The sequence below is a fragment of the Panthera onca genome, chromosome A1 (genome assembly GCF_046562875.1).
Source record: "Panthera onca isolate mPanOnc1 chromosome A1, mPanOnc1 haplotype 2, whole genome shotgun sequence".
NCBI classification, from domain to species: Eukaryota; Metazoa; Chordata; class Mammalia; order Carnivora; family Felidae; genus Panthera; species Panthera onca.
Window position 1 is genome coordinate 149,837,232 of NC_138339.1, and position 12,131 is coordinate 149,849,362.

The 12,131-nt window shown below is 43.2% G+C and overlaps 5 non-coding genes across 5 annotated transcripts; 3 read left to right on the plus strand and 2 right to left on the minus strand.

Annotated features, from left to right (window-relative positions):
- Positions 1–76: 76 nt before the first annotated feature.
- TRNAV-CAC (transfer RNA valine (anticodon CAC)) lies at positions 77–149 on the plus strand. Its single transcript has one exon. It is a non-coding gene; the product is annotated as a tRNA-Val (tRNA).
- Positions 150–605: 456 nt separating this feature from the next.
- On the plus strand, positions 606–678 carry TRNAK-CUU (transfer RNA lysine (anticodon CUU)). The gene has a single exon. It is a non-coding gene; the product is annotated as a tRNA-Lys (tRNA).
- Positions 679–4,040: 3,362 nt separating this feature from the next.
- TRNAV-AAC (transfer RNA valine (anticodon AAC)) lies at positions 4,041–4,113 on the plus strand. The gene has a single exon. It is a non-coding gene; the product is annotated as a tRNA-Val (tRNA).
- Positions 4,114–10,614: 6,501 nt separating this feature from the next.
- Positions 10,615–10,687, minus strand: TRNAK-CUU (transfer RNA lysine (anticodon CUU)). Its single transcript has one exon. It is a non-coding gene; the product is annotated as a tRNA-Lys (tRNA).
- A 448-nt stretch (positions 10,688–11,135) lies between these two features.
- On the minus strand, positions 11,136–11,207 carry TRNAA-UGC (transfer RNA alanine (anticodon UGC)). The gene has a single exon. It is a non-coding gene; the product is annotated as a tRNA-Ala (tRNA).
- Between the last annotated feature and the right edge of the window lie 924 nt (positions 11,208–12,131).

The following is a 12,131-nucleotide window of genomic DNA, read 5'->3' on the forward strand; positions in this document are numbered from 1 at the left end:
AAGTCTGGGTTCACTCAGCCCCTTAATCGTCCCAGTGTAGCTTCTAGGTAGTATTAGTCAAGCGTGAGTGGCGTGGGTTTCCGTAGTGTAGTGGTTATCACGTTCGCCTCACACGCGAAAGGTCCCCGGTTCGAAACCGGGCGGAAACAGGATTTCGGTTTTGGTGTTTTTTGTTTTTTGTTTTTTTTAGCCTCTCTTTCATTTAAAGAGTTACCTCCTCGTCCACGCTGCTTCTGCCTCCGTAGGAGAAAGAACTGCCCTCACACAGAGGGAAGGACACGTGTATGTCTATTTCTGTTTCTGGTAGACGCTCAGTGAAGCCGGACCCCAGCAGGACAGAGCTCACAGCACGCCCTCCATAAATTCTCTAATGTAAATTCAGATCTGGCACCTCAACTCTCTTGCTCTTCCCTCTCGGGAACCCGCGCAGCCACTTCTCCCAGGTTCAGGGATGCTAGGCTTCCGATCCTCTGGCTCTAGTCACTAGGACAATCAGGCACACAGTAGGTGCCCCATAATACTTATGCAATTACTTTTTAAAGTGTGCCCTCATCCCTGCATGTAGATTTCAGTCTTCCGAGGTACAATGTAGAGCTTGTGTGTGTGCCCGGCTAGCTCAGTCGGTAGAGCATGAGACTCTTAATCTCAGGGTCGTGGGTTCGAGCCCCACGTTGGGCGCAAGTTCCTTTTGAAGGGAAGAAGACGCAAGGCAGGCATCGAGTTTCCCTCCAGTTCGACAGCGGGTGCTCCTCTGCATCCTTGGCCAAGCAGACGGAAACTGGACGGATGGTTACCAGTAGCCGAATAAAAGAATGCCCCAGCCATAGGCCCTTGCTGGCCAAAAGGGAGTGAATGAGTGCTGGTTGCTAGCGGACAAATGCCCCAGGACATGTTCCTCAGGACACCGTTTTGCTTGCTGAAATTCGTCCATGGTCAACCATATTAGGCGTCTGGTCCAGGGCGAGCTGCGCAGAGAGGGAGGGTTACGGCGTGGCTCCTCTCTGCGAGGAGACCCAAGAGCCTCCAGAGTGGCGACCACCTTACTAAGTGACTTAAAAGCTGGCATTCTCGAGCTCTTGCCGCCGCCGGTTTTTTTGTTTGTTTTCGTCAGGAAAGAGGTACTCTTCGTAATCTGAGACCCCCAAATTCTCTTTTTAAGGGTCCATCTTTTGTGAAATGTTGCCCCACACAGAGAGGAATGTAAAAATATCCTTTATTTTGGAACACTCTAACATGAACATCCTCAGTTTACTTGTCTTATCATGAAGTTCTTCCTTAACTTCAACTGAAATTCATTCCGTTACGTTAAATGGTTTTTTTTTTTTTTTTTTTTTAGTCCTGCAAATTCAGCCTATTTTCTGTTTTCCGAATGTAGAAGTCTCCCTCACACGCCAGACCATAGGAGAAGTCTTGATCATGTAAAACTGGTTTACTAAACTTGCTAAGCAAAGAATTGAATCTCCTTCGGTCTCAAAGTGTATGGGAATTAGGGAGGGTTTCACATGACACCCTATAAGGGCAGTCTGGACAGGAATTGATCAAAGTTTGTAAAATAGGTAGATTTGATGGTAAGTCGTAGCTCACTCATGCCTTCCTGGAGAGTTACTTTTACTGTGGTCTTATCTTGGAATTAATGGGTCTAAATAAACTTGTGTCCCAAGGGTTTCAACTTTGACATTTTCTCTTGCACAAATATGGATTCATTTGCAAATTGTGGTTTCACGTTTTTGTTTTGTTTTTTAACAATCTTTACTGGAAAAGGAAAACATTCCTAAAAAAGATCCTGGCTTTTCATTTAAGGGAAGCCCAAGTGGCAGGCTTCTTGGTCCATCTCCCAACAAGCTGGGGCCACACCCTTCCAAGCTTTTTGCTACAATTCCTGCTTCTCTCTCCTCTCCACCCTTTCCACCGCTGCCCCTCCAGCCAGGCCCGGTTTGGAATCCCCTCTGGTAGGCGATCCAGGCTGCTTTTAGAACAAAAGAGTCAAGTGTTCATCAGTTCAGACATTCAGCAAACAGAAGGAACCCTACTAGGATCTTTGGTCTTTTTCCTACTTGGCTATGGAGGCCATGGGGGCAGTAGGATTCACTCTGATTTACATTCCAGAAGGATTCCTTTAGGAATGATAAGTAAGATGTGTGATGGGAACAAGACTGCATTAGACAGAAGGAACTGGATGGACATAGCCATGGTCTAGAAAGGAAGTGGCTGACCTGGCAGTGGCAAGACAGCAGCCAGAAGGGAGAAGGGTAAAGGAGCTAGGGGCATATGGTTTATACGTGGACAGGAGAGGGAGATCCCAGGTTTCTGCTTTAGATGGTTTAGTAACAGAGATCAGAGACTGAGTGTAAGAGTACTGACAACACTGACCCACTTTTGGCCCTCCATCCTCTTCAAGCCAGGCAATGACTTCCCTCCCACTACGTGTTCCAGTGCCCTGGAGGTTAATGTATGCCTGACTGGAATGCCCCTCATAACATAAAATCTAGGGATTAAGGTCTGGACTGGGAGGAGTATAGCTGTGGAGAATGTGGATGGAGAATGGCCTGGTATGGCCTGGGTGGTCTGTGCTCACCCACTCTCCCTTTCAGTTAAGTTACTCTGAATAAAACTCTGTGAAAGCCATAATGGAGTAGCTTGCTTCCTTTTTTCCATCTTCTCAGTTTAGAGGATGCTTATACTGACTTTCCACCTTCTGACATTGAGGAGTGGGGTGAGAGGTGAGAGAGAAGTAATGAGTTCTGTCTTGAAGAGATTGGGAGATGTCTAAAAGGTTATGTCCAAGACTTGTGGATTTGAAGCTTGGGGAGAGTGGTCATTGCTGGAGCCACTGACATAGGGGTAGAGGCTGGGTCAAACTGTCAATGCCAATGTGACTCTCCAGGGAGATGGCCATCTGTAGATAGATGGACAAGGAGTCAGAATAGGAGTAAAGCTAGCAGCAAAGCTTCCACAGAGGCCAAGGGAGTTAAGATGTGCAAGAAAGGAGGGACAGATTGGTAGAGTCAAATTCCATACATGTTTTAATATGGGAAGGTGGTAAAACATCTATGGATTGGGCCACCAGCAAGCCCCTGGTGACCTTGATCCTAGAGCCAGACTTGGACAAGAAGGCCTCCACCTTGTGCTCTGGTGAAGAAGGGCTTACCAGTTTCAGACAACTCAAGGATCTCGACTCAGTAGGAATCAGCCTCCAATCCAATTCCTGGCTCTGCAGGTCTTCTGGAATCAGCTTAGGCGACCAAAAAAAAAAAAAAAAGTTTTGCAATATTAAATAATCTATACTGCTCTTACATTTGTATGTATATAGATCTACATATACCTGCATTAAGCCTCATCCCAATTCTGGATGTTCCATGATAGAATTGATTAGTTTTATTTTTATGAAATACTTAAAAGATTTCATTACATTACAAAATTTAAATATTCAGCTTTATTTAAATAACATTGAGTTAAAATTTGATATTTATTAATTTCAATTTCCTCTTTATTTTTAATAGATAATTTTACATAACTTAGAGGAAACAATTATTTTGAAAGCATAAGGTAAAACCAGTTTTATTTTTGGCTTATTTATATTTACATTTTAACGAAATATATTCAAGTCTCGTATTCTTTGAATGCATTTAGCATTTCTTTAATCCTTTAAATCTTTAGTCTCAATCCAGCACAAATTGGGTGAGAATTTAAACCCTCCCGCTGTCTCCCTAGAAGAGACAAAATGGAGCCAATTATCTCGTATCAAACATCCGAAGCCACATTTACCCTACTTCTAGAGAGGCCCACTGCTTTCATTGACTACTGTTCTGGGGGGTGTTTTAATTGCAGAATGTGACTGGTTTCAGGACCTACTAAGGGGTTGCGCGCGCTCGGTAGTGAGACAGTACTATTACCCAGGGCCACGGTGGGAAGTGAGAGCCTTTAGTAAACTAGGAAAAAAGGGTTCCAAGAACTCTGTCTCTCAGGTCCCGTGCAGAGACCGGGGCAGTACGCAGGACTATACGTCTTAGAAGGATTAAGGAAGGAAGGCTTTAGCGTGTGTTTCCGTAGTGTAGTGGTTATCACGTTCGCCTAACACGCGAAAGGTCCCCGGTTCGAAACCGGGCGGAAACATCTCGGGTGCAAGCTTTTGATTTAAGCGAATTTGTTTACTTCGGTCATTTGCCCTTGGAATATATGCGCAAATATGTATGGATACATCGTTTTTCATGTACTCTTGTCTTTTCCAATTCATGACCAGTTCACTTCAACCAACACAGTCCAGGTCTCTAAATCTGTGGTACAAAGAAGGTGGTCTATGTCTTTAGACATTTCCTTCAAAGAACTTAAAATCCTGTCCGGTTAAAAGACTGAAAAGGGAAGGAATGTCACGCAACCACAAATGAAATATTGAAAAGTGCAAGAAGGAATGAGCTGGAAATGCATGGTGGAAGTCAGGCCAGGGGAAAGTATTCACAGGGAAGATCGTTGCAGCAGTAATGACCACACCACCTACAATGCGTTGTGTTGCTCTTGTCTGGACCTGTTTTAGGTGTCTGCCTCAAAGGAACCTAACAATCCTGCAGGGTACTTAATATTGTTGTTCCCAGTTTGTAGGTGACGCCTCTGAGGACAGACACATCACGTAAGGTGAAGAATCGTGAGGTAGAGGAATAGAAGTCGGAGCTAAAGGATGGAGAAGAGTAAAACAAGGCACGTAGAGAAATTCAAGTAAGCACAGCAGAGGAACCCAACGTTGGTCCTACCTGCGGACCGTTGGTGATTGGCCAGGTGGAACCAAAGGCAATGGCCTCACCATCCACACTATGGACACTACCACGAACAATTCTACACCGACTGGCTTCACTTCCAGCTTGGGGCCTCCCCATCCACCTGTCCTGAGTGGGACCGTCTCCGCTCCTCCAAGTGGCGCCTTCCTCTCGCTCCCCGAGCGCCCCCTGATGCAGACCCACATGGTATCTACCCTGCATTCCTCCCACTGTACAGTGTGTCCTCAGTGATGGAGAGCAGTCAAAAGGACCATCCCTCTCTCCAGAGGTGCCTTGATCAGCCGCCCTCTTCACTGATCCTCACTTGCAGCTCGTCGGCCTCCATCCTGTGAGACGCCTCGTGTGTTGGGAAACAGGCTCTAGAGGTCAAGGGGAAAAGGATTTAGAGAAGCAGTCCAGAGGTGCTCTGGGCCCCCAGTCCAATGTTCCAGGCTTGACAGATGTCCGTAGAGACGCACACTTTGTGGACCTCTGCAGCGCAGTCTGTTTTCACGCCCTGGAAAATAGGGTTCACGCTTTCATAACCGATGGGGCACATTTAAACATTTGACAAGCAACTTCTTTCTCGACACTTCTGTCAAACTGGAAAGCCAAATAAAACATCAAAGTTGTAAATCAAATTGTCTTTAAAGCTTCACACAATGCAGACAAAGCATAACCAAAAATAGCATAAGAAAAAAATCAATTATCTTGCCCATTTCTTTATCATTGCTCTTTCACACTTATTTGTATAACTTCCCAGAACTTACAGATGCATTCACCCAACCAGAAAGGCTATAGCCCAGCCATGGAACTTAGAGACCCAGAGGAGTGAAGAGTGAAGGATTCTGGATCACACCTGGGAGAAAGCTTCTCCTTCCCCTGCTGCTTGCTTGTTTCCTTGTTTCCTTGTTTCCTTCCTTCCTTCCTTCCTTCCTTCCTTCCTTCCTTCCCTCCCTCCTTCCCTCCTTTCTCTCTTTCTCCCTTTCTTTCCTTTTTCTTCCTTCCTCTCTGTCTCTCTCTCCCTCTTTCTTTCTTTCTTTTTTCATGTTTTACTGATTTGAGGCAAGTCAGTCAGTACATGCTCCTCACTCCAGGCTCTGCACTGTTAGAGTGTCTCCTGCACGCCGCCCCCCCCCCCCCCAAACTGACCTTCTTGGTGGCCCCAGAACTCTGAGAGGCCAGCACCATCACTCAGTCACTCTTCACCAGGTGAATTTTGGTTTGTGCCTCAGCTTATCTATGAGCTTTCATTCCTGTTCCTTGTGGAGATAGTAAACAAATTCAAAGCAACACAATTAACACCAAAAACCCAGGTGGGCTGGGCAACAAGCTGTGCAGGAAGCCGTCTGCTTTGAGTCATATTTCTTTGGATTACACTTAGTGCTAACTTGTCATTATGGTTTTAAAAGCTTTCCTAGGCTCATCTTGTTTCAATTAATGCTAATTATTATTCTTTTCTTGATACTTAAATTGTAGCTGCTTGTCAGTGGGAGCCCCTTCACATTGGCCCCTTTATCTGTTCAGCATTGCCCTGACCATTTGAGAGCATCCTTGTTTCCTGGAAACTACTCATGCTTTGGATTCATCTGTAATTTTTTTCCTGCCTTAGGACGGAGGAGAATGTTTAGGGAGCTTCCCCCCCCCCCCCTTTTTTTTTTTTTCAGCGAAGAGTGAAAGAAAAAGGCCAAATCTAGGTGCCAGGACAGTGCATGGAGCTCAAGGTCTCTGGCTCCCCTGCTTCTGAGTACCCCAGGGAAATAGTTTAAAGGACATGAGTTAACACTCAGGGTTCTATGTAATTGTCGCTTTGCTAGATCTTTACGTTTTTTCAAATAAGCCCCAATATCATTATTCTACAAAATTATCTACCTAAAATTTTAATCTCTCACTCATAAGTAATTATGTTTCCTTTTGACTTATTTGTTAAAAAAACTTATTAGGAAATTCAAAGTAGAGTTAATGATATTATGAAACCCAAGTACCTATCACCCAGCTTCAACATTTTCCTCTATTCCACAATTCCAGTTTTATCTCTGCCTCCATCACTTCCCACCCCACTGTCTCTATCTCAGAGGATGATAAGGACTGTGAGAAAATGAAGGATATCTGATAGAGTGAGAAGCAAACAGAGATGGGCTACTGAGGGTTGCTGGTGGGATGCTGGATGGGGGGATGGGCTAAACAGTTGAGGGGCATTAAGGAAGACACTTGCTGGAATGAGCACTGGGTGTCATATGTGATAAATCACCAAATTCTATTCCTGAAATCATTATTACACTATATGTTAACTAACTTGGATTTAAATTTAAAAAGAAAAAGAAAAAAAAAGGTGACAATAAACTGAGTCAGGAAGATAAAAAGGAGCCAGCCATTCAAAGATCTTGGGAAGAAGCCTCTGGGAGATGGGCAGAGGATTAAAAGTCTCTGAAGTAGGAGTGTGCTTGGTGGGTTCAATGAGTGAAGGAAGACCAGGGACTTGGAGGATAAGGAGCCACAGCTATAACTCCTTGGCTCTGCATTCTGATGACTCCATCCACATCAGCTGCTGTATTTATTTACAAGTGGATAGAAAAAGGTATGGAAGACACTAGATCTATAGTCTTAGAGGACTCCCAGGCTAATGAGAAATACAGTAGGACCTCAATGTGGAGTTTTTAAGGACAGATGAATAAACACATAGCTTCATTCAGAAGCTTGCAAATAGACAACACACCCGGGGTTTCTAAATGCTGTGAGTTGGTGGTTGAAGCAAGGAGACGGCAGCAGCAACCAAGGTTCAGGTACTGGCTCTACACTGCACCTGTGACCTAATCAGTGCCTCCCTCTCCTCCACACTCAATGAGGGTTCAGATAGGTACATCTACAACTGTCACCTGAAACGTCTAAGAGAAACTATCACCAATGGCTGAGATGTTTGGGATGATGCCTTTCGATAACCATAATTCATGAAGGCACTAGTGAAGTAATGAGTGCAAGGACCTAGTGATTTTCCTGTTCCAAAATTTGCTAGCTTTATAAGAAAAACAGCAATACTTATAAGTTGAATTTAAAACCTTGAGAAAAACTAGGCTTTAACATTGACAACTGTAATACATTGAATATTAATCACAGAAAAAGTATGTATTCTTTTCCATATTCTAAAGCCTCCCTAGTCCTTAGACATTAAACATCTCAAATGACAGCAGTTGCCAAAAATACCCAGTGATTTTAATCCAGTTGGTCCTGACACAGAATGGAGGAGAGGTCATTCTGGGTCATCTATTTGGTCACTCTTCCTCTGGCATGCAGTCCTCCAGAATTAGGTTGCTCTGATTGACATTTTGTCTTCCTACTTACCCCAAATTCACATTCCCCAGGACACCAGTATGTGACTGAAACCTGCCTTTTATTTAGGGGATTTTGTACCCATAACAAATGTGATATAACATAAACAGCGTTGAAATAACAGGGGGGTATTTGTTGGTCGTTGAGCCATTTCTCCTGATCCTACACAGACCCTAGGAGAATGACTTTGTCAAGCTAGTAAAAGGAAACCACTGACTGTTAAAGAAACAGCTGACACTGGAGTATTTTTAGACTAGTTAGAAAATAGCCATAAATACTTTAAACCTGGAGATAATTTTCTGTTTCAAATGAGGTTTTAGATAAAAATATTCAAGTCTATGGTGAATTAATATTTTATATATAAATTATGTATAATTATTATTGTAGACCACAAGTTCATGCATGATCTAATAAATAATATTTTTAAATTTATTTTTGGGAGAGAGAGAGAGAGAGAGAAAGCATGAGCAGAGGAAGGGCGAAGAGAGTGGGAGACGCAGAATCTGAAGCAGGCTCCAGGCTCTGAGCTGTCAGCACAGAACCCAAGGCAGGGCCTGAACTCATAAACTGTGAGCTCATGACCTCAGCTGAAGTTGGAAGCTTAACCCATTGAGCCACCCAGGCACCCCCATGATCTAATAATTTATACATGCCCCATGTGATATCAAGACCAAATAGAAAATCACATACAAATTTAATTTCTTATGTTTGGTTGGTTTCTTCCTGTCCAAGGGAGAAAATTTGCAGAGTAAGAAATAAACGAGTTTGCCTTTCCAAAGATGTCGTGGCTCTGCAAATGAAGGAAACATAATAGTCTTCACAGAACCAGGCCTAAAAAAGAAAAAAAATAATGTTGTCCTATAGAATTGGATTAGAAGCCATAAATAGATTGACACTGTGATCTTCAGAATCTTTTGCTTGAGTATGCTCCTCTGAGAAGCAAAAGGAGGGTCCCTCTTCCTGTCAGGCCATGCCCTGTAGGCCCTGCAATGGGTATCATCTTATCTAGGACAGGCAGTGAGGGACCCTGGCAATTTTAAGGGGGGTGGAGTCATGTTAGATTTGTTAAAGCAGTCCATTGCCACCAAAGTAGTGGAGAAACAGGCAATCTGATTCATGGCTGGTAGGAAGGAATATCAGCCTGTAAGATCCACAGTTCAGTGATTTGTCTACATCTATAAAATTACAATTACATTTAAGCTTTGGCCTAGCAATCTCACTTCTAGGAATTTGCCCCACAGATATGAGTGCAAAAGTGCAAAATAACAACAATATCCTTATTAACTGCAGAATTGATTATAATAATAAGAGGTTGGAAACAACATAAATGTCCATCAGTAGGTGATTTGTTAAATAAACTGTGATTCATCTACAGGGGAATACGATGCAGCTGAAAAAAAAAAGATTTAGAAAGTTTCCGATGTCTTGAGATGGAAAGATCCCCAAATGTAAGAGTTGTAATTATCTTTTTGTATAAAATAGAGGAAAATAGAAATATATTTGCATCAAAAATATGTAACTGTGGAAGAATATATACAAAGAAATAAAAGTTGTTACCTAAGGAGAGAAGATGACAGTTTTCACTGAATATTTTTATATATGGTTCAATTTTTGAACAGTACAGTTTGTAACCTACTCAAAAGATATTTAAAAACTTATTTTGTGGAATTCTGTGGAAAATGGTATAGTGATTCTTCAAAACTATTAAAAATAGAAATACCATATGTTATAATACTGGAGTTAAAATTAAAAAGAAAAAAATAAACACCATATGGTAAGCAATTTCACTTCTAGGTATATCCCCAACAGAAGTGAAAGCAGGAACTCAAACAGGTATTTGCACACCGTTGCTAATAGCTTCATTATTCACAAGAGCCAAAAAATGGAAGGAAACTAACCAAGTGTTTGTAGACAGATGAACAGTTAAAAATAATGTAACATATGATGGAATATTAGCTTTAAAAAGAAAAAAATTTTGATACACACAGATGAACCCTGAAGACACTGTGCTAAGTGAAATAAGCCAGTCACAAAAGAACAAATATATGTATAAGGCCCCTAGAGTAGTCATAGAGATAGTGGAATGGTGGTTGCCAGGGGCTGGAGGAAGGAGAGAATGGAGATAGTATTTCCTGGATAGAGTTGCAGTTGGGGAAGACGAGAAAGTTTGGAGATGGATACTACACTTGATCTTCGCCAAAAGGCCGAGAAGCGATTGGAGATGGATAGATGGTGATTGCACAACAGTGTGAATGTGTGAAAAGCTACAGAACTGTACATGTAAAAACTATTGAAATGGTAATTTTTATTTTGCATATTTTAACTATTTTAAAAACTAATAATTTACATATACTTATATAAAATTCACTTTGCTAGCGGTAAAGCATAAATTAATCCATGAACAAAGGTATAGCTACAAAAAAAGGCCAATTGACTGCTGCACACAGGAAATTTCCAGAATGAGGTTTTTGTTGTCCCAGAACAGAGGTACAGAACCAGTTGTCATTAATTGAAATACAAGAAAAGAAGACACACTGCGCGCCCAACGTGGGGCTCGAACCCACGACCCTGAGATTAAGAGTCTCATGCTCTACCGACTGAGCTAGCCGGGCGGCTAGAGGAAGTGTCTCAACAATTCTTACTTCAAGGTAATATTCAGGCTGTTTGTGGCTCCAAATTTAAAGGTCGGTTTAGTTGTAATCTAATCAAATGGTTCCTTAGCCCGGGGAACGTAAAGCCTCTAGATCATGCCTGACTGCCCCTCCCACCTAGGTCTGGTTTCTGTTTACTCTGGTCTGCCCGCGACCTAAACTTTTTCCATTCCCGGAAAGCGCACGGGGCGAAGGACGGCAAACGCATTCTTTCTATGGCGCTGGCATGCTCACTCTGATACTTTAATCTGGAGTTCAGAGGTGGTATCTGGGAATTCGAATAGGTGGGTCCCACGGTCGCCCCCTCCAACCTGTGCAAACTCCAAGATAGGAAGTTTGTCCCCCAGGCTTTGCAAACACGCCTAGTTTCAAAACTTAATGAAAAAGAGGGTTTCACGCAAACCCGCGCTGGAGATGCCGGGGATCGAACCCGGGGCCTCATACATGCAAAGCATGCGCTCTACCACTGAGCTACATCCCCACCTGGCCTAGTGATTCTCTACATGCTCTCTTGACTGTATATTAGCACAGAGAGCGGCTGCGCAAATGGCGGAGCGAGATAACCCAGATGCTGCAAAGCGGGTACCGTAACGCTTGGAGCTGTGTTTCCGAGTCCTCCACTGTCCCCACTGAGGGGACGTTCGCTGGAAGAACAGAGCCAGAATAAACACCTGAAGGCAGGGGGGAAGTCATTGGGCACAATGCCCCAAATGAACTGTGATCCGAAAAAGTGAAGTAAGGAAGACTGTGTGCAGACTGCTACGTTTGTTAAACAAAAAGAAAGGGAGTGTAGTAATTCAGAATTGCAAAGTTGATCGCTTGGGATGGGGAGGAGACTCGAGCGTAGACAGCGGACACACTTTTCGCTGTGAACTGCTGTGTATATCTGAATTTTGAACAATGTTAAATCAGTTCATTCCAAGAAAACTTTATCGATCGCTTACTATGTGCCAAGAACTGCTCTAGAAATCTGGGGGTCCAGCCGCGAACAAAACTGACACAGTCATCCCCTTCAATAGCTCAAATTCCAGAGGAGGGAGTAGAGTGTTAGAAAATAGAGCCCGCGTTGAAGATTAAAGTGCGGCAAGGTGCGATTTTAAACAGTGTGGTGGGGGCAGGCTTCGCTGAGAGGTTATTTGAAACAAGGCTTGAAAGAGGTGAGAAGTAAGCCATACAAGTATGGGAAAAGAGAAGTCCAAGTAATGGTAAAAGCCAGTTCAAAGGCCCTGAGATAGGATCTTGCTGGCATGGTGCAGGAATAGCAAGGAGGTCCATATGGAAAGAGAGGAGTCAACAGAGGAGAGTGACAAGAGATGCGGATAGAGAGGCTGGGTGCAGGGTATGGGGTCAAAGAATGGATAGGGCCTTTGGAGGACTGTAAAGACTTTGACTTTGAGAAGTGGGA